The sequence below is a fragment of the Schistocerca piceifrons genome, chromosome 1 (assembly GCF_021461385.2).
Source record: "Schistocerca piceifrons isolate TAMUIC-IGC-003096 chromosome 1, iqSchPice1.1, whole genome shotgun sequence".
NCBI lineage: Eukaryota > Metazoa > Arthropoda > Insecta > Orthoptera > Acrididae > Schistocerca > Schistocerca piceifrons.
The window spans coordinates 588,177,190-588,196,693 of NC_060138.1; the positions used below are offsets into that span (position 1 = coordinate 588,177,190).

General features: G+C 40.7%; 1 non-coding gene across 1 annotated transcript; it reads right to left on the reverse strand.

Moving 5' to 3' along the window:
• Positions 1 to 14,680: 14,680 nt before the first annotated feature.
• Positions 14,681 to 14,755, reverse strand: Trnat-ugu. Its single transcript has one exon. It is a non-coding gene; the product is annotated as a tRNA-Thr (tRNA).
• Positions 14,756 to 19,504: the final 4,749 nt, after the last annotated feature.

Below are 19,504 nucleotides of genomic sequence, written 5' to 3' on the forward strand. Positions count from 1 at the left end.
ATTGTAAAAAGGAACAGTAGGATTAAACAAAGTTAAAATACATATTCGAAGATTACAGTAAAGCTTGATGTATGCCTAATGTACATTCATACAAGGGTGGTTAGAAAAGTTCTTGGAACAGAATAGAAACAAAAGTACTTACATCACCGAATTTTTTTTTTTTTTTTTACTTTTCAGTGTAGTCTCCTTGTAGATTAATGCACTTGGTCCACCGATATTCCAGTGCCTTGATCCCATTATGAAAATGAGTTTCTTCCAGGCCTGCGAATTAGTTGTCAACTCCGGCTATGAATTCTTCATTTGAAGCGAATCTTTGTCCACCAAGAAATATTTTCAGTTTTGGGAAGAGATGGAAGTCTGACGGAGCCATATCAGGTGAATAAGGCAGGTGTGATAACTATTCATACCTTAGTTAATGTAATTTTGCTATGGCGACAGCACGTGTGTGTGGCACCCGTCTTGCAGATACTTTTTTCATTTCTAATTCTTCAATTAAAATGTGATATACCCTTTCAGAGGTCATCTGGCAAGTGTGAGTAATTTCACGCACTTTCAATTGGCAATCCTCCATGACCATTTTGTGCATTTTTTCAATGATTTCTGGAGTAGTGACACTTGTTGGCTGACCACTGCATGGATAATCATCTGAGCACTCCTGACTAAATTTAAATTTTTTTGTCCACTTGGTAGCAGTTGAATATGAAGGAGCAGAGTCCCCCAGTGTATTCTGGAAATCGACATTAATGTCCTTTTCTTTCATACCTTTCTTTAAAGTATTTAATCACTGCTCGAATCTCATTTTTTTTCCATCTCCACAATCACTATGCAGGAACAACAGAGCTACGTCACCACCACAGCCCTCTTCCAAGAGCACTGATGCGGCGCGTGTTTACAGGTAACAGTCCAATGAATATCACGTGAACAACTTGTTGCGCTAGCGCTGACCTCTCGTGGTGATTCCGAGGACTTTTCAAGCCACCCTCGTATTACTGTATGTTTCCAAATATGAAAGTCTGAACTGTAGTGAAAATCTATGTTTCATTTACTGTAAAATGGTACATACTTTACCGATTATTTGCTGCTGTCATCTGGTCCACAGCAGCCAAAGAGGCTTCCCACACCACCAGGAGTAACATCAGTGTGCCTCTCAAAAACATTGAAAGAATGGTACGCCACCCAGGCCACCAGCATGGTTGTCCGGGGTAATGTAGAGTAAAATGTGACACCATTCATCAGTGGACCATGCTTCCCAGTCTCAGCATCATACAGACAAAGGAGTAAACGCGGTACCTATATCTCTGACGTCGATCTGTTGTAGAATTTTAGAACATGTTTTTTGCTCGAGTATCATGTCGTTTTTGGAAGCCCAGAATCTACTATGTAGGAATCAACATGGATTCCGGAAACAGCGATCGTGTGAGACCCAACTCGCTTTATTTGTTCATGGGACCCAGAAAATATTAGATACAGGCTCCCAGGTAGATGCTATTTTTCTTGACTTCCGGAAGGCGTTCGATACAGTTCCGCACTGTCGCCTGATAAACAAAGTAAGAGCCTACGGAATATCAGACCAGCTGTGTGGCTGGACTGAAGAGTTTTTAGCAAACAGAACACAGCATGTTGTTATCAATGGAGAGACGTCTACAGACGTTAAAGTAACCTCTGGCGTGCCACAGGGGAGTGTTATGGGACCATTGCTTTTCACAATATATATAAATGACCTAGTAGATAGTATCGGAAGTTCCATGCGGCTTTTCGCGGATGATGCTGTAGTATACAGAGAAGTTGCAGCATTAGAAAATTGTAGCGAAATGCAGGAAGATCTGCAGCGGATAGGCACTTGGTGCAGGGAGTGGCAACTGACCCTTAACATAGACAAATGTAATGTATTGCGAATACATAGAAAGAAGGATCCTTTATTGTATGATTATATGATAGCGGAACAAACACTGGTAGCAGTTACTTCTGTAAAATATCTGGGAGTATGCGTGCGGAACGATTTGAAGTGGAATGATCATATAAAATTAATTGTTGGTAAGGCGGGTACCAGGTTGAGATTCATTGGGAGAGTGCTTAGAAAATGTAGTCCATCAACAAAGGAGGTGGCTTACAAAACACTCGTTCGACCTATACTTGAGTATTGCTCATCAGTGTGGGATCCGTACCAGATCGGTCTGACGGAGGAGATAGAGAAGATCCAAAGAAGAGCGGCGCGTTTCGTCACAGGGTTATTTGGTAACCGTGATAGTGTTACGGAGATGTTTAATAAACTCAAGTGGCAGACTCTGCAAGAGAGGCGCTCTGCATCGCGGTGTAGCTTGCTCGCCAGGTTTCGAGAGGGTGCGTTTCTGGATGAGGTATTGAATATATTGCTTCCCCCTACTTATACCTCCCGAGGAGATCACGAATGTAAAATTAGAGAGATTAGAGCGCGCACGGAGGCTTTCAGACAGTCGTTCTTCCCGCGAACCATACGCGACTGGAACAGGAAAGGGAGGTAATGGCAGTGGCACGTAAAGTGCCCTCCGCCACACACCGTTGGGTGGCTTGCGGAGTATAAATGTAGATGTAGATGTAGATGATTCCATTGGTCAGCAAATAAAGCTTCCCACTATCAGCATTTTTCAGACGCACACTATCAGCATTTTTCAGACTCACACTATCAGCATTTTTCAGACGCAGGGATTAATGGCAGAACACAATATAATGCCACTCATCAGCAGATCATGCTTCCCAGTATCAGCATCACTCCAGACACAGTCGTTTTTATTGTGGTGCAATTGGTAACCTAATCAAGGGACAGTAATTCCCTAGTCCAGCTACTGCTAGACTCCACTGCTGTTGTGGAATGACTCAGAATGTTGCAGGGAGGTGGTACTTGTTCTTGAATGGCAGGTGCAAATGTGAAGGCGTACGGTGTCCTCCTTCTTGGCAGTCAGACATGGTCGACCAGAACCTTGACAAAAAGTATGCCTGACTTCTTGTTCCCATGTAGTCCCAACAATGGGCCACTGTCACATCCGAAAGCCACACAAATTTGGATATTCCATGATTTGACCAACAGGTCAAATGGAGACCCACAGCAAGTGCCCTTTCAAACCCTGCCATGTGCTGAAATTAACTGTCTCACATGCATATGCGTCATCTCCATGTCCTTAACTATAATCATGCAACATTTGACACTGTCGACACCCTTTATTTACCCTACCAAGTCTGCCAACTACAGTAATGTATTTCAGCGCCCATTCTGCTTGTTGCAGAGAATTTCAACTTTTAATCATTTACACATCCACCAATGGTGCATGTATGTATGAATTTACATTGACTTCTGATCAAGTTTTCTGGGTTCTTGACTCTTTTTGTCTGGCAGTATACATTTGAAATTTGTATGCACGTCAAATGGTTCAAATGGCTCTGAGCACTATGGGACTTAACTTCGGAGGTAATCAGTCCCCTAGAACTTAGAACTACTTAAACCCAACTAACCTAAGGACATCACACACTCCGTGCCCAAGGCAGGATTCGAACCTGCGACTGTAGTGGTCGTGTGGTTCCAGACTGTAGCACCTAGAACGGCTCGGCCACTCCGGCTGGCTGTATGTACGTCAGTTTCCTGTAGCTAGCATCAAAGCATACAACAAGTAGTGTGGTTTATGCTTAAAGAAAAATTTCATTTATCGTCAGCAACTATATTTTTAATGCCAAACATTAAGTAACTAGTGCTTCAATAAAGCTTTATATGTAGTAATAACTAAAATACTGCCTCGGTAACTATAAAGTGTATTGAAACAGAATATATATACCCTCTTAAAGAAGATTTTGGTTTCTCAAAAGGTGGGATTGGAACCCTGATTTATTTTAAAGTAATTTTAGGTGGTATACATACGACTTAAGTTGACATATTTGTTTGACATAATGTCTTTCACTGATTTTTATGGAATGTTTCCCTTTGGTTTCAGATCTTTGTGAAGCGAATGTGGTAAGAGCTATTGACAATGTTTTATATGCCCAAGAGTTACGCAAAAATGTACTTTCTGTATTCGTTGAATCAAGAAAATTGGCCTTTGCTAATTTATCCGATGAGCAACGCAACGAGTCAACATCCCAGAAACCAACTGAAATCCCAGTGATTCCTAGCACATCTTCTGGAGAACACATTATGACACAAAATGAGTCTTTACAACAGCAAGAATGTCAGTCTGAATCACAAGCCTCCCAATTCATCGAAGATGTTTCCATCAATGAGGAACTGATGAATGCTGTGCACTACATTACTGAACATGTAGAATCTTCACCAAATGAGCCAAGTAGCACCTCACAGCAATTGCAAAATGAAATAATTAATTGTGAACTCTTTTACGAGGGCAACACCACTCCAAGTGTTGCTCAAGAAAATAAAGAGCGTATGAAGTGTGAAGTATATTCAGACTACACACATGCTCATTCAGTTACAGAACAACAGTCACAACAGACTATTGTTCAAAGTCAGAAGGTGAACCAACGAGCAGGAAAAGTTAAGATTGGTCAGACAACCTACGTGGTGAAAAAGCTTCCCAAAGATGTGCCATTGCCAGCCTTACCTTCCATCGCCAAGAATCGAGAAATACTTGAGAAACTAGTAAATCAGCCCATGCAAAAATTCAAACAATTAGAGTGAAGTTTCGTGGTTTATGCCAAATTTTTTACAGCAAGAACAGATCATCCTCATATATTTTGTGTGACACTACTTTAAAGATTTGTTCTTACTCATTTGATAAAGTTTCTTCTTTGTACAGGTACATTTACCTGTTATTGAGATGAAAATGTGGAATTGTAGCAAAATATAATTATGTAAGCAATTCGCTCTTTGAATAATCGTTCTCCTGTTTTCCTGTAGAGATTTATTACAGTATGTGAACCGTTTTCTTTTTAGTGTAGATCTCTTACAACATCCCCTTCAAAAAAGCATGCTGATCCGATTGGGTAATGCAATAAAATGTTCTGGAATTACACTTTTTTTCTTTTTAATTAGATATTTGATAACATAGAAATAATTGCTTACTCAGGCCCCACTTACTTTTGGTGTCACTCATATTGTTGCAGTACTCCTAATTTAAATAATTTATTGGCATCTATAAGAACCATAGTACTGACAACACTGCACTCACAACAGGGCAGTTTATACCAGTGATGCACTCAGTAACAATTACAGTCAGTCATCGATAATTTGGAAATCAAGGACTCAGGAAAAATGTCAGATTATAAAGCATCGAAAATAATAAGAGTTCAAATAACAGAGAGGAATGGAGTAAAAAACATCAGTAAATGCCATTCACCTCCATTTTAACGATGTGCATAATAATACATAAATAGATGTGTATTGTACATAAGTACAGTGTATGAAAAACATGCAAGTAACAGTTACACATCATTGTCAAAAATAGTCAGTTATTTTCCTTTGAGAGAGGGTCTTTCGTGTAACGTTGTGCAACAAATTTTTGGTGATGATGAGAGTTGAGAAGAAATCATCTCTTGTTTCCGTTCCAAGTGCATAGGGTAGGGACATACAACTTTGTGACTATGTGATTGGAGTTTGCAGTTGTTCTTCATTTTCTTTCTCATCCTCATCCTGACAGGCCAATAATTCAGCAGGTAGGACACCATGGGCACCAATGTCATCACTAACATGAACAAATTCCTCAAAGGTCCACTCACCACACCTCTGTAGAAGTTCTCAACCTTAGTGTGGTGGGATTGATTTCATTAATTCTCATGACTCTGAGGGACAATCTGTATTTTCTCTTAGTATTACAAACCCACACTTTCTGAACCAATTCTAAAGAGTAGTAGGGCTGACATTTTTCCTGGCATTATCAGTCATGATTGTAATAGTCCAAAACCAGTATGTTTCGCTTCTCACCTTTTTCAGTGATATCCAGCACAAGCAAAACAATTTCTCTGTGGTAGAGTGTTTCCAAATTTTGTATAATGGTCGAGTCCAGTGGTTACAATCTTGATGTGGTGGGTTGTTATGTACAGTGCTGCTTTCCAAAAACAGTAGAATTTTGTGTTTCTCCTCTTTCGTATCATTATTAACCGAGATCAGCTATTCATTAAATAATTCTATCATTAGCCATGATTTGTTATTTATGACTGATAAATTGTGGAAAGCGTTTGTATTCCCTCCAAACAGTGTGGTTTCTCAGATTTCCCTACTATGAGTGGTTTCAGCTTTTGAGATCCATCCCTGTTACTGGCTATAAGGACTGTTATTCTGTACATGCTCAGTTTTCCTCCATGACAGTTCTTATCGTTGAATGCTGTGGTGCGATCAGGGGGAAGTTCGTCGGTCCATTCAATACACTGGCACTCTCTCAACAGATATTTTTTTAACATGTCATTTTTTTAAAAAAAATTTTGAGTGCCACCTCTCACATATGCAAAATTTTCAGTCCCTAGAGACTGAGCAAAAGACTTGGCTTTTTCCTTCATCTTGAAACTGCCCATGGGAATGTTTTGTCCTCCATACTGATTTAGCCTCTTGGGCAAGCATCTCTAACAAGATGGGAAAATTCTCCTTGACACTCTTGAGATATTTCCAAGACATGATCGTCATTTCTTGGAAACATTGACACTGTAGATAGGAAATTTCCTACTCTCCACAGCTTCAGTAACAAACTTTTTTTTGTTAATTGAAAGACACTTTTTCCTTCTAGCATTCGTGGCTTTTTACAGTTTCAAGAAACACAGGTTGGTTAGAGTCCAGTATGAAAACAGACTGCAGAGTGGTAACATCCCATCATGGCCTGCTTGCTGAAGGAGAAACCCTACTCCTCCTGGTTGCCTAAAAACAAAATAAGAACTAATATGAACATCCCAACAGGAAAAGCAATGAATGTCAATTTGTGTGCAAAAACTCGCCTGGATCACCTTGACTGATGGTTAAGGTAAGCGATAGCTTTACAGCAGGGTGTGGCAAGTCACATTTATGACTTACCAGCACATTAGCAGCATTGTCAGACTCTGCACTTTCTCGTCCTATAACCTATCTGATTTTACCTGCAGTGCAGCCATTCGTGTGTTGTTTACTATCCTGTGAATTCAGTACCTCTACAAGGTTAATATGGTGAAATGAAGGTTTGCTACTATTAAAGAAAGTAACAAAACTCTGTTAAAAATTAGCTATATTCTTTACGGATGTTGACCTGTGTAATACCTTTGTAGTGACCTATTTCTGACAATCTATCCCTACAAGTGTACAGTGCTTCATAAACATTCTGTGAAGTTTTAATTTATATGCAGTGATATAGTTATTCTATGACTTAGCTTTTGTTAGTTATTCCGTGCTGTTAATGTCTACACAATTCATTCATGTGTGTAGTGTTAAGTTATTGCTAAATATATGTGGGAATAAAGGAATTGTTTTCTCCAACACCCACATTTGGTGGCCCCGGCAAACTATGTTAACATCCGCGTCGGCTTCAGCGTTTAACGAAGTTTGTAACTTCCGTGCCAGCCGCGTCGCGCTCGTTTCAGCACGATAATGACCGATTCGCCAGTCTCAATTCAACCTGAAGCCAGCAGTGCAATTAACAGGGTGACGATAAAACCTCCACCATTCTGGTTACATAATCCTCTATTGTGATTTGCCCAGTTAGAAAGCCAGTTTGTCCTCGCTCAAATATCAGCGGACGAAAGTAAGTACAGCTACGAGGTTGCAGCACTTGCAGAAGATCTAGCAGCAGAAGTACAAGATATCCTAGCCACACCACCGGATACCAATAGTTATGCATCCATTAAAAACGCATTAATAACAAGTTTGTCACAATCAGAGGCAAAACGGTTAGAGAAGCTACTGTGCACTGAAGAACTGGGAGATCCCACTCCATCACAACTCTTGCGACATTTGCGCACACTGGCAAGTAACACTGTAACTGATGATGTGCTGCGAAATATATGGTTGTCTCGGTTGCCGTCAGATACTCAAAAAATTCTCATGGTATGTGCAGGCAATTTAAACGCACTGGCACAAACGGCTGACAGGTTAATTGAAATGTATCCCACATCAAGTGTCTCAACATTAACACCACAACAAGAATATTCGCCTGCAGTGACGCTAGTCTCTCTACAATCACAACTGGCAGAGTTGACCGCGCAGGTAGCTGCATTACAAACAACGCACAACCGCCAACGGTCACGAAGTCGCAATCGATCACCATAACTACAGAACTTATGCTGGTACCACAAGACATTTGGTATATACCACCTTGCAAGTGGAAACATGAAGCAGACACCGTAGCAGCGATAACTTCCAGTGCAAACCCTCACCGACTTTTTGTGACAGACCGCGAAACAAAACTACAGTTTCTCGCGCAGAAGTGTCCTTATATCCAGCAAACCGCCTATCACGTCGGAGCTGAGACGACTGTTATCTATTCACCGCCAATGACTCCAAAATTAGAACATACGGTTGAGTAACATTATTCCTTAACTTGGGGCTACGCCGTTTGTTTGAATGGCAATTTACAGTGGCAGATTTATCACAGCCTATTATCGGAGCAGATTTTTTGTCCTTCTACGACTTACTGCCAGATCTGCGACGTCAGCAACTAATAGGTTTGACTACTAGTCTGCATACAACACGAAAAGTCTGTTGTATCACACCACTAGAGGTACGCACAGTCACAGGCGACACACCATATATACGATTACTGAAAGGATACCCCGAGATCACACAACAATCGCCTACTCTCCCACCAGTCAAGCATACAACCGTCCACCACATTTTGACCACGCTAGGGCCGTCAACTCACGCTCGGCCTAGACGTTTAACGGCCGAAAAGATAAAAGTGGTAAAGCAGGAATTTCACAGCTTGCTGTCACAAGGTATCTGCAGAGTTTCTAGTAGCAGTTGGGCATCCCCAATTCACATCGTGCCTAAAAAGAAGAATGGATGGCGCCCCTGTGGTAACTATCGCCAACTCAATGCAAGGAGCATTCCAGACCGGTACCCAGTTCCACATATAGAAGACTTTTCTGCAAATGTTCACGGTAAGACTATATTTTCTACCATTGATCTAGTTCGAGCTTACTATCAGATCCTTATAGCTGCAGAAGACATTCCTAAAACAGCAGTGACAACGCCATTCGGTCTATTTGAATTCACCCAAATGCCATTCGGACTATGTAATGCCGCCCAGACCTTCCAACGTTTTATGGATGTGGTTACAAGAGATTTAGATTTTTGCTATGTGTATATAGATGATTTATTGGTGATGGCTGCCTCGGAAGAGGAGCACTTTTTCTACCAACACTTCATTCGCAATCATGCACTGACAACTGTACCATTGAATGAACTACTTAAAGGCGCACCTAAACCTAACCACAGTGTGCATTGGACTATCGAGACAGGCACCGCGTTTCACGCAATAAAAAAAGCTATAGCAGAGGCCGCACAATTAGCACATCCGGTCGCACATGCTCCACTCGCTCTCATGGTTGATGCTTCATCCACTGCCATTGGTGCCGTACTTCAGCAACAAATTGATCAGTTATGGCAGCCCATTGCATTCTATAGTCATAAGTTGTCACCATCTCAGCAACGTTGAGCAACGTATGACCGTGGGCTGTACGTCGCTTATGCGGCAGTAGAGAAATTCATACACACATTAGAAGGGCGACAGTTCACGATTTACACAGATCACAAACCGCTTACCCATGCCTTTAAGGTAAAGCCAGAGAAAGCATCGCCCAGGCAGCTGCGACACTTAGATTACAGCCAGTTCATGACCAGCATTGTGTATGTGGAAGGGAAGCTAAATGTTCCAGCTGATGCACTTTCTCGCATAGAAGCAGTGTCCACAGTTGCAAATGACATCGCACAGGTGGAAGCAGTGGCAAAGGCCATTGATTACGACGCCCTCGCGCATGCGCGACAAAGTGATAGTGAGTTGCATGATCTATTGCAACAAGAGAAAGGATTGAAGCTACAGCTTGTGACATTTCCTGAAGCAAGCATTGAGTTGTACTGTGACGTAGCAAGAGGAAAGATACGTCCATTTGTGCCACAGCAATCCAGAACACAGGCAATTGCATCAATGCACAATCTGTCACACCCAGGAGTAAGAGCCACACTCAGATTGGTCAAACAAAAATTTGTATGGCCATGTATGCACAGACTGTAAAACATTTGTGAAGCAATGCTTGGCGTGCCAGAGGAATAAAATCACACAGCATGTCAGGGCACCATAAGGCACATTTCTTCCACCAAATCAGCGTTTTCACCATGTGCATGTTGACATCATCGGCCCACTCTGGCATCGGAAGGCTACAGTTATTGCCTCACAGTGATTGACAGATTTACTAGGTGGCCTGAGGCATTTCCAATGAAGGACATCACTGCAGAAGCTATAGCTCAAACATTTTTTCATGGTTGGATTGCCCGGTTTGGAGTTGGACTGAGAATTACAACTGATCAAAGACAACAATTTGAAGCCTACATTTTCAAAGCATTGGCTACATTATTAGGTTCGAAACGCATACGCACCACGGCATACCACCCCGCATCAAATGGCATGGTTGAGCGTCTTCATCAACAGTTAAAGGCAGCACTGAGATGTCACGCAACACCGAATTGGACAGAGAAACTACCTATCATACTTTTGGGTCTACAAACGTCATTCAAAAGTGATCTGAAAGCAACAGTAGCAGAACTGGTGTATGGACAAACGTTATGCCTACTTGGAGAATTTCTGCACAGCATGGCAGATGGTACAATCACAGCCTCAGAATTCGCCACAAGATTAAGAGAGCATATACGCCGATTGAGACCAACAATGCATAGAAACCAGCTTGGAAGACACTCGTTCGTTTTTGTGGAGCTAGACAAGTGCAAGCATGTATTCTTACGCAATGATACTGTGCGTAAACCACTGCAGCCACCATATGACAGACCATATCTGGTAGTCAGTAGGGATACCAATACTTTCCGCATAATGATTAATGGTACACCCACCACAGTTGCAGTGGACCATATCAAGCCAGCATTTCTGGACACAACAGACACCACAGCTACCACTGAACACAGACCAGAGAAGACAGGGCAAGCTACAAGACGTGTTCCTGTACCCCATGAACACCACGACGCTCAGCGAACACCAGTCACTGCAACACCAAGACCGATGTCGAGGACTACTACACCACTCCCTGACACACCCACTGACACATGTGACGCACCGCCTGGTTTCAAGAAAGAAGTAGTTACAAGAGCTGGACGGCGTGTGAAATTTAATCTGTGGTACCGTTAGCATTAAACAGGGGAGTCATGTAGTGACCTATTTCTGACAGTCGATCCCGACAAGTGTACAGTGCTTCATAAACATTCCGTGAAGTGTTAATTTACGTGCAGTGATATAGTTATTCTTTGACTTAACTTTTGTTAGTTATTCCATGCTGTTCATGTCTACACAGTTCATTCATGTGTGTAATGTTAAGTTATTGCTAAATATATGTGGGAATAAAGGAATTGTTTTCTCCAACACCCACACCTTCTTACAAACTTTTATAAACAACAGCACCTCCATACTGTGCAACTCACTATCCAGTATGGTAGTGGCTGTGCGATATGCCACTTGTGTAGTGTTTATGCCACTGGTGTAACCTTCATCCGGCTCAAAGTTGTAGTAAATGTCACAATAAGGCTAATCCCAATTGTGTTCACATGAGTATAAGACTCATTTTGCCATGTGGGTCTTCATATTGCCAGATCTTTTCCAAGGGAACTGTATGGAACTACACCATTCTGCCCCACTAAAGTTCCACAATTCAAATTGGTAATGAACATAACCAACATGTTATCATCAGTTGTTGGTTGACCACAAAAGAGAAGTGTAGGAACAAGCACAGCATGTCTGGCGGCACCATGTTGCGCAGAACAAGATTTGCTAAGTCAACTACGTTCCTCTATGCATCTGCCATCGTCATAGTCCAAATCAAACTTTAATTCACTATTATAAAATTGCACGACCTATATACAAGTGACATCTCATATTCTGGCTGTTTGAGCAAAATGCAAAACTTCAGTACAAGATTCGGGCTAGCAATGCTGTCACCATTCCGTCCCGTTCGCTGTCAGAACTCCAAGTACTAACAATTGCGTTTCTGCCTTTTTCCCCTCCTCTGCACCACCGTGGCATCAGACACCATATTTTTCGTAAAATTGAATATGCTTAAGTTTAACTCGCCCTTATAGACACTCTAGTACTCAAATTAAAGAATTATACTTTTAATTAATTTTTGCCACTCCTGACTGTTTTACCTTAATTGTTTAATGACAACTACTGGTAGGACCAGTCCGCCTTTCCCAGTGCGGAAGGATTCCCACCAATAGATGCTGCATTTTACTTTTTGTTCACTTCTACCATGGCTTGTTCTTCCACCTTCTTGCTTGTGCAAGTCACTGTGACCCCGTGCCAACATACAACTCACCTCACTCTGGAAGTCTTCTGCTGTGCAACCACACAATTTATGCTGGCTTGTCTTGTGCCCTATATCAAACTGATTTGCCCTTTTTAATTAAACTTGCTATGACTTCTGTTTCATAGCTCATACAGCAACGCAACTGCATTTGCTTCTGCAATAATTGATTAATCTAATTTACAGACATTTCAGATTAAAAATAGTACTAAATCAGAGTGTGGACATTTGTGCCCATTATGATGCCACACTTCACTCTCACTTCCATTTAAAAAAATCCTTTTTGTAAACAGTACCCGTATAACCCCTTCGTATCACTTCAATAGCGCTGTTGCAAGGCATACTCTCCTCCAGCTGCCTGTCCTATCTATCCCCCTGTTGGCACATCTTAACTTCCTGTGACAATTGAGCTTCTTATTACTGTTTAAATTATTTTTGCAAGATCACACATTTTCCTCAGACTAATTTCCCTGTGACAATTGAGCTTCTTATTACTGTTTAAATTATTTTTGCAAGATCGCACATTTTCCTCAGACTAATTTCTCATCTTAACACTATCTTTCTCTTTATTCTTAATTTACTGGGCACATATGAAGGGCTTATTTCAATAGTGGTACAAGTCCATTACCTCCACTTTTCTGTCTATAATGCTTCTGAAATTACTGAGCCAAAAAACAGAAAGAGAGGTTCATCTCTAGCAAGAAGCCATATGCTTGAATATTTCTGTTATATCAGCTGCAGATTTTTTTAGCACTCGTTTAACTTTTGGACTCTGTATCTCAATATGAACAAAAATGGACTTGTACCACTATTGAAATAAGCCCTTCATATAATGTTGATATTACATGTTTTACACACAGTGTCCTCCCATTGCAATTTCTACCTATTTGTTCCCACTGTTTTCGTGTAAATAAACTGTGAGCTAAAATGCTTAGTTATTTAGGTTCTGGCTGTCATTTACACCACATCTTACTCTGCTCTTGCTGTTTCTTTATCCTCTCACTCATATTATATGGTACACCCTCGTGTTGGTATGCTTTGTTCTTACCTATTTCTTTTGTCCGCTTTTCACTCATTTACTCCCTTCTGGTCTTCTGTTTGTCTTAATTCTAATCAGGTCAATTTTGCTTACTATATTTATACTACTATTTTAATGTATTACCTTCACTTGTGGCAGCTCACTCCATGACACACCTTCCATATTACCCAAACGCTTTGCATTTTCTACTCTCGAGCTTCAGCTCAGCAATTCTGCCTTATAAACTAATACAGAAATTTAACCTTAAAATTACTTCATTTACTATGTGTTTACTTTTATTCAATATCACAATCCTATATCTTATTATTGGTCTCTGCTTCCATTTTGTGTCACAGTTGAGCGGCACTTTACGTGTGTTATCTGACCTTGGCCTTGCTTATCTGAAAGACCAGTCACTTTAATATTTGATTCCTCCATTTACAACTATTTCATTATTTTACCTTCCCTCTGAATAATTAATGCTCTCCTGTCTGACACTTGCAATGCCTCCCTGAACTTCTCCTTCTTGATCACCTGTCTCTCTACATTTCATCTCGTGACCTTCTCACTAGCCTCTGGAAGAACTTCCAGTAGACCAAAGTACCTGGAAGAGACTGAAGCAGAGAAAGAAAGAACTGCTTCAGATTGGTGAGGTAAATACACATGGTTTTCACTCTCTCCATGCATGCACCTTTTCAATCTTGTTCATTCCTTAGTCCTGGTTCTCTCTTTGAGCTGACATAGATGACTTGATAGGCACTGATATTTAAAGAACTCTGCCAGAAACAAGCCATTGTACACTAACAAAAAATTCTTAATTTCTTTAGTTACTTTCTTTGATCTATCTTTTGTTTTCACTAATATCAAATCCTCTGGTTTAAACCCTTGTTTGGCTCTTGTATCATTTCTTTTCTTATTTTCAGCTGCCCATCACAACATCCTCTCTGGCCAGCCTGTGTGTTTCATCCTTTGTGAGAACTCTGCTCCCGGGAAGACAACTTTTCCCCCAGTGACATATGTTGGTTTATCCTTATATGGATATGGTGTCTATTCTTTTGGACATGTCCGAAAGAACAGATGCTATTGATGACCTGCAGCTGTCTAGAACAAAATTAGAATTATATTAATACAAACAAAATTAGAATTATATTTATACCTTCAGCTGCTGACGGGCATTGATATATATCAACGGGGACAGGTGAAAATGTGTGCCCCGACCAGGACTCGAACCCGGGATCTCCTGCTTACATGGCAGACGCTCTATCCATCTGAGCCACCGAGGGCATATAGGATAGTGCGACTGCAGGGACTATCTCACGCACAACTCCAGCAAGACCCATATTCTCACTTTGTATGTCCACACACTATATTCACACCCCAACACAGACCTGGAGACACTAGAACATTTCAGATTGATTGTATAATGGTAAGACAGAGATTTCAGAACCAGATTTTAAATTGTAAAATTTTTTCAGGGACAGATGAGAACTATGACCACAATTTGTTGGTTATGAACAGGCAGATTAAAACTTAAGAAATTGTAAAACGGTTGGAAATTAAGGAAATGGGACCTGGATAAGTTGAAAGAACAAGAGGTTTTTAAGAGTTTCAGAAGGAGCGTTAGACAACGATTGACTAAGTTGGGGGAAAGGGATACAGTAGAAAATGAGTGGATAGCTTTAAGAGATGAAATAGCGAAGACAGCATAGGTTCAAATAGGTAAAATTACAAGGCCAACTAGAAATCCTTGGATAATGTAGCAGATACTGAATTTAACTGATGAAAGGAGAAAATATAAAACTGCAGCAAATGAAACAGTTGAAAGGGAATACAAACATCTAAAAAATAAGATGGACAGGAAATGCAAGAGGAAAAATGTAAGGATTTAGAAGCAGATTTCGTTAGGGGAACGGTAGATACTGCCTGCAGGAAAGTTAGAGGCTTTTAGAGGAAAGAGAGGCAGGTATATGAATATCACGAGGTCAGATGGAAAAGCAGTCCTAAGCTAACTAGGGAAAGCTGAAAGGCGGAAGGAGTATATAGAGGGTCCGTACAAGAGAGATGAGCTTCAAGGCAATATTATAGAAATGGAAGAGGACTTCAAGGAGATGGGAGATGTGATACTGCAGGAAGAATGTGACAGAGCTGTGGAGGACCTGAGTCGAAACAAGGCCCTGAGAGTAGACAACATTCCATCAGAATTCCTGATAGCCTTAAGAGCCAGTGATGACAATCCTCTTCATTTGGTGTGCAAGATGACTGAGAAAGGAAATGCCCTCAGACTTCAAGAAGAATGTAATAATCTCAATTCCAAAAGAAGCTGATAGGTGTGGAAATTACTGAACTAATAAGTGATGGTTGCAAAATACTAACACTATTTCTGTAGAGGAGAATGGAGAAATTGGTAGAACCCGACCTTGGGGAACGTAAGTTTGGATTCCAGAGAAATGTAGGAACTAGCCTATGATTTATCTTAGAAAATAGGTTAAGGAAAGGCAAACCTCCATTTATTGCGTTTCTAGACCTAGAGAATGCTTTTGACAATTTTGACTGGAATGCTGTGTGAAATTCTCAAGGCAGCAGGCGTGAAATACAGAGAGCAAAAGGCTGTTTTCAACTTGTAAAGAAACCAGACAGTACTTACGAGCTGAGGGGACATGAAATGGAAGCAGTGGTTGAGTAGGGGGAGAGATAGGTTTGCAGCCTATCACCATTGTTCAATCCGTACAGTGAGCAAGCAGTAAAGGAGAGAAAAGAAAAATTTGGAGTAGGAAGTAAAGTTCAGAGAGAAGGAATAAAACCTTTTGAGGTTTGTTGATGACATTGTAATTCTATCAGAGACTGCAAAGACTTTAAAGAGCAGTTCATGGAACTGAATGGACAGCATCTTGAAAGGAGGATAACAGATGAACATCAACAAACAGAAAACAAGGATAATGGAATGTGGTTGAATTAAATCAGGTGATGCTGAGAGAATAAGATTTGGAAATGAGACACTTAAAATAATAGGTGAGTTTTGTTATCTGAGCAGCAAATACCTTATGATGGCCGAAGGGTATAAAGTATAATACTGGCAATGGCAAGAAAAATGTACCTGATGAACAGAATTTGTTAACATCAGATATGGATTTATGTGTTACGAAGTATTTTCTGAAAGTATTTCTATGGAGTGAAGCCATGCACGGAACTGAAACAGGGACAGTAAACAGTTAAGACAAGGAGATTATAGAAGCTTTTGATATGTGGTGCTACAGAAGAATGCTGAAGATGGGTAGATCACATAACTAATGAGGAATTGCTGAATAAAACTGGGGGGGGGGGGGGGGGGGGGATTTGAAACTTGTGGCACAGCCTGACCAGAAGAAGAGGAATAAGGTGATAGGACACATTCTGAGACATCAAGGGATCACCTGTTTAATATTGGTGTGAAGAGTGTGGGATAAAAATTTTAGAGGTAGGCCAAGAGATGAATACAGATTCAGGAGAATGTAAGCTGCAGTACTTATTGGGAGAGAAAGAGGCTTGCACAGGATAGAGCAGTATGGAGAGGTGCATCAAACCAGTCTTTAAACTGAAGACCACAACAAGAAAATGGCACGTGCTTTCTGGTCTGTGACACAGTAGTTCTTTTTGCCTGCAGTAAGTGTTCTACTAGTGGATGCTACGGTTTGGTGCCAGGGTTCGTCCTCCTTTTTACTCTCCTGAAATATATCTATCCCGATTCTGTAGCTACAGGCAACCAATGACGTAAAATGACCTACTGAAGTCCAGATGGCATAGAATTTTGTTGCCCAAATGTCGTGCTTTCAGTTTCTGGAAAGCCACCCTGCATTTGTCCAAGTGCTTCCAGAACACATTCTTATTTGATAACTGATTCAGAGCTGGATTATTGAAGGGTTGTGACAACACAAACATCCTGTAGAACCCAAATATTCCAAACACAGCTGTCCTCAATGTCCCTAAGCTTCCCAACTTGTGGTTGAATACCCTCGCTATCCATCATGTGACCCAAAAATGTAATCCTTTCATTAACCCAATCTATCTTACTAAATTTAATTTTCATACCCCTTTCTGCACCAGTCCCAACTGACACTTTCTCCAACAATTCATAATGTTCTGCCTGTGTGTCTATAGCTATTAACACATCATCTACACACACTGTTAGTTGGTTGATCAGCTCAGGCCCTAACACCCTGCACATTGCTCTTACAAATACACACACAGGAATGTTAAGACCAAATAGGAAAACACAAAATTGGTAATGGAGCCCATTATGTGGGAAAACCTTGTATTTCCTTGAGGGGTGTGCTAACCAAATATTCCATTATCAACAAGTCACGTCCATGGATGATAGCAATTTTGTTCCATGAAACTTCTGCAGTAGCTTGTCTATTGACAGGGACCTGTCTGTCTCTCTTGTTTCATGATCTCAGTCTATTTCCTCACGTCCAAGACAGGTCTTACACTGCCACGCTTCTTTGGGACCACAAACAAAGGACTGCTTCTTCCTCACAGTGCTTTCCATTCCTACCACTATTACTTGCTTTCTCCGCATTGCTCCCAGTCCTTACGAGTCTCACCGCCCTTGTTTCATCCCTCTTTTGCGGTCCCTACGTCTGATTACTGTCATGCATATGCAAGCTCACAATTCTCTCCAAAAAACTGACATGCTATTTGTAGTTGTCCCACAGCTCTACGACCAATTCCTTTGTAATGTGAAATAGCTACATTCAGTCTATTCCTGCTGCAAATAACTCAGCTGCCATAACTGTCTCTATGTGCTTTATGTGCCACCACCACCATTGGTGGTGCTATGCTCTGCATTATATTTATTTCCTCCTCAAAAGTCCACTAATAGTTCCTGCTGAATCTCTAAAAACCAGTATTCCTCTAAAAACCTTCTCTTAAAATCTGCTAAATATTTGTCCATTAGTTGACACCTTGTTAGACTACCTAAAAATGTCTCTCTTTAAGTGCACTATTAGGTAGGAGACTTGTTCTTGTTCTGTCCACTTCACTGCCTGGCTGCCCTTCTGACTAGTTGTGCATCCACCTGCTAATTATAGGTCTCTTGCTCTTTCTCAGATGTGTCACACTTTGCTCTACTAACAGCCAACACCTAAGTCATCTCACTCACATGCAACTTATTATTTTCATCTCAAAGTTTCCCTGTTTCACCTCCACCTCCGTAGTAAAGTCATGATAAACAGTAACATGAACTTCCAGTTCCATAGTGAGCTGACCTAATGCCCCTTTCTGCCCTGCAGCACACGCCTTACTCACTTTATCCAGATCAGTATCCAATTTATCTTACTTGTATTTTGGTATCTACTCACTGTTCCAATTGCAGCTTACACTTAACAAACTCCTACATGATATCTCACTTTACTCCCTTGCGCAAAAGTGCCACTTTCAGTTTAACATGGGTGCTGAGTTGATAATTACTTTGTTTAATATCCTAACTGATTTCCTCCCAAAATTCCGTTATGTTACAATCAGTACAACAAGAAAACATTTTTCTCTGCTCCTGGCATTGTGGCAATCATACGATTCACCACAGACTCTGATTTACTTCGAGTAAAGCTCAAGCTTTCGCAACCCAAGGTTGCTTCATCAGGAAAGATTCCTTGATATTTGTGTGTGTGTTTGCAATGCATGCTTTGTGTTGCACGTTGCTCATTTTCTTCTTGTATTTTGAAATGAAAGATGATACTAATCTTGATCCATCAGGAATTTGTGTGTGTGTTTGTGTGTTTTTTATTGTCTCCTATCAACATACCAACGCTTACGTTTGGTAACTTACAGCATCTTTGTTTTTAGATATATTTTTTCCCACGTGGAGTGTTTCCCTCTATATTTTCTGAAAATGCAAATTTTTTAGGTCCTTAGTTATCACACATTAATTTTCAGGTTCATCATGCACTTCCTTCTGTAGGTACAAAAATCTGAACTTCACATTTTTTTCAAGTATCTCTTTTTGGGTCCATATTACTCAAATTATATATATATATATATAATGTGACTTACCAAATG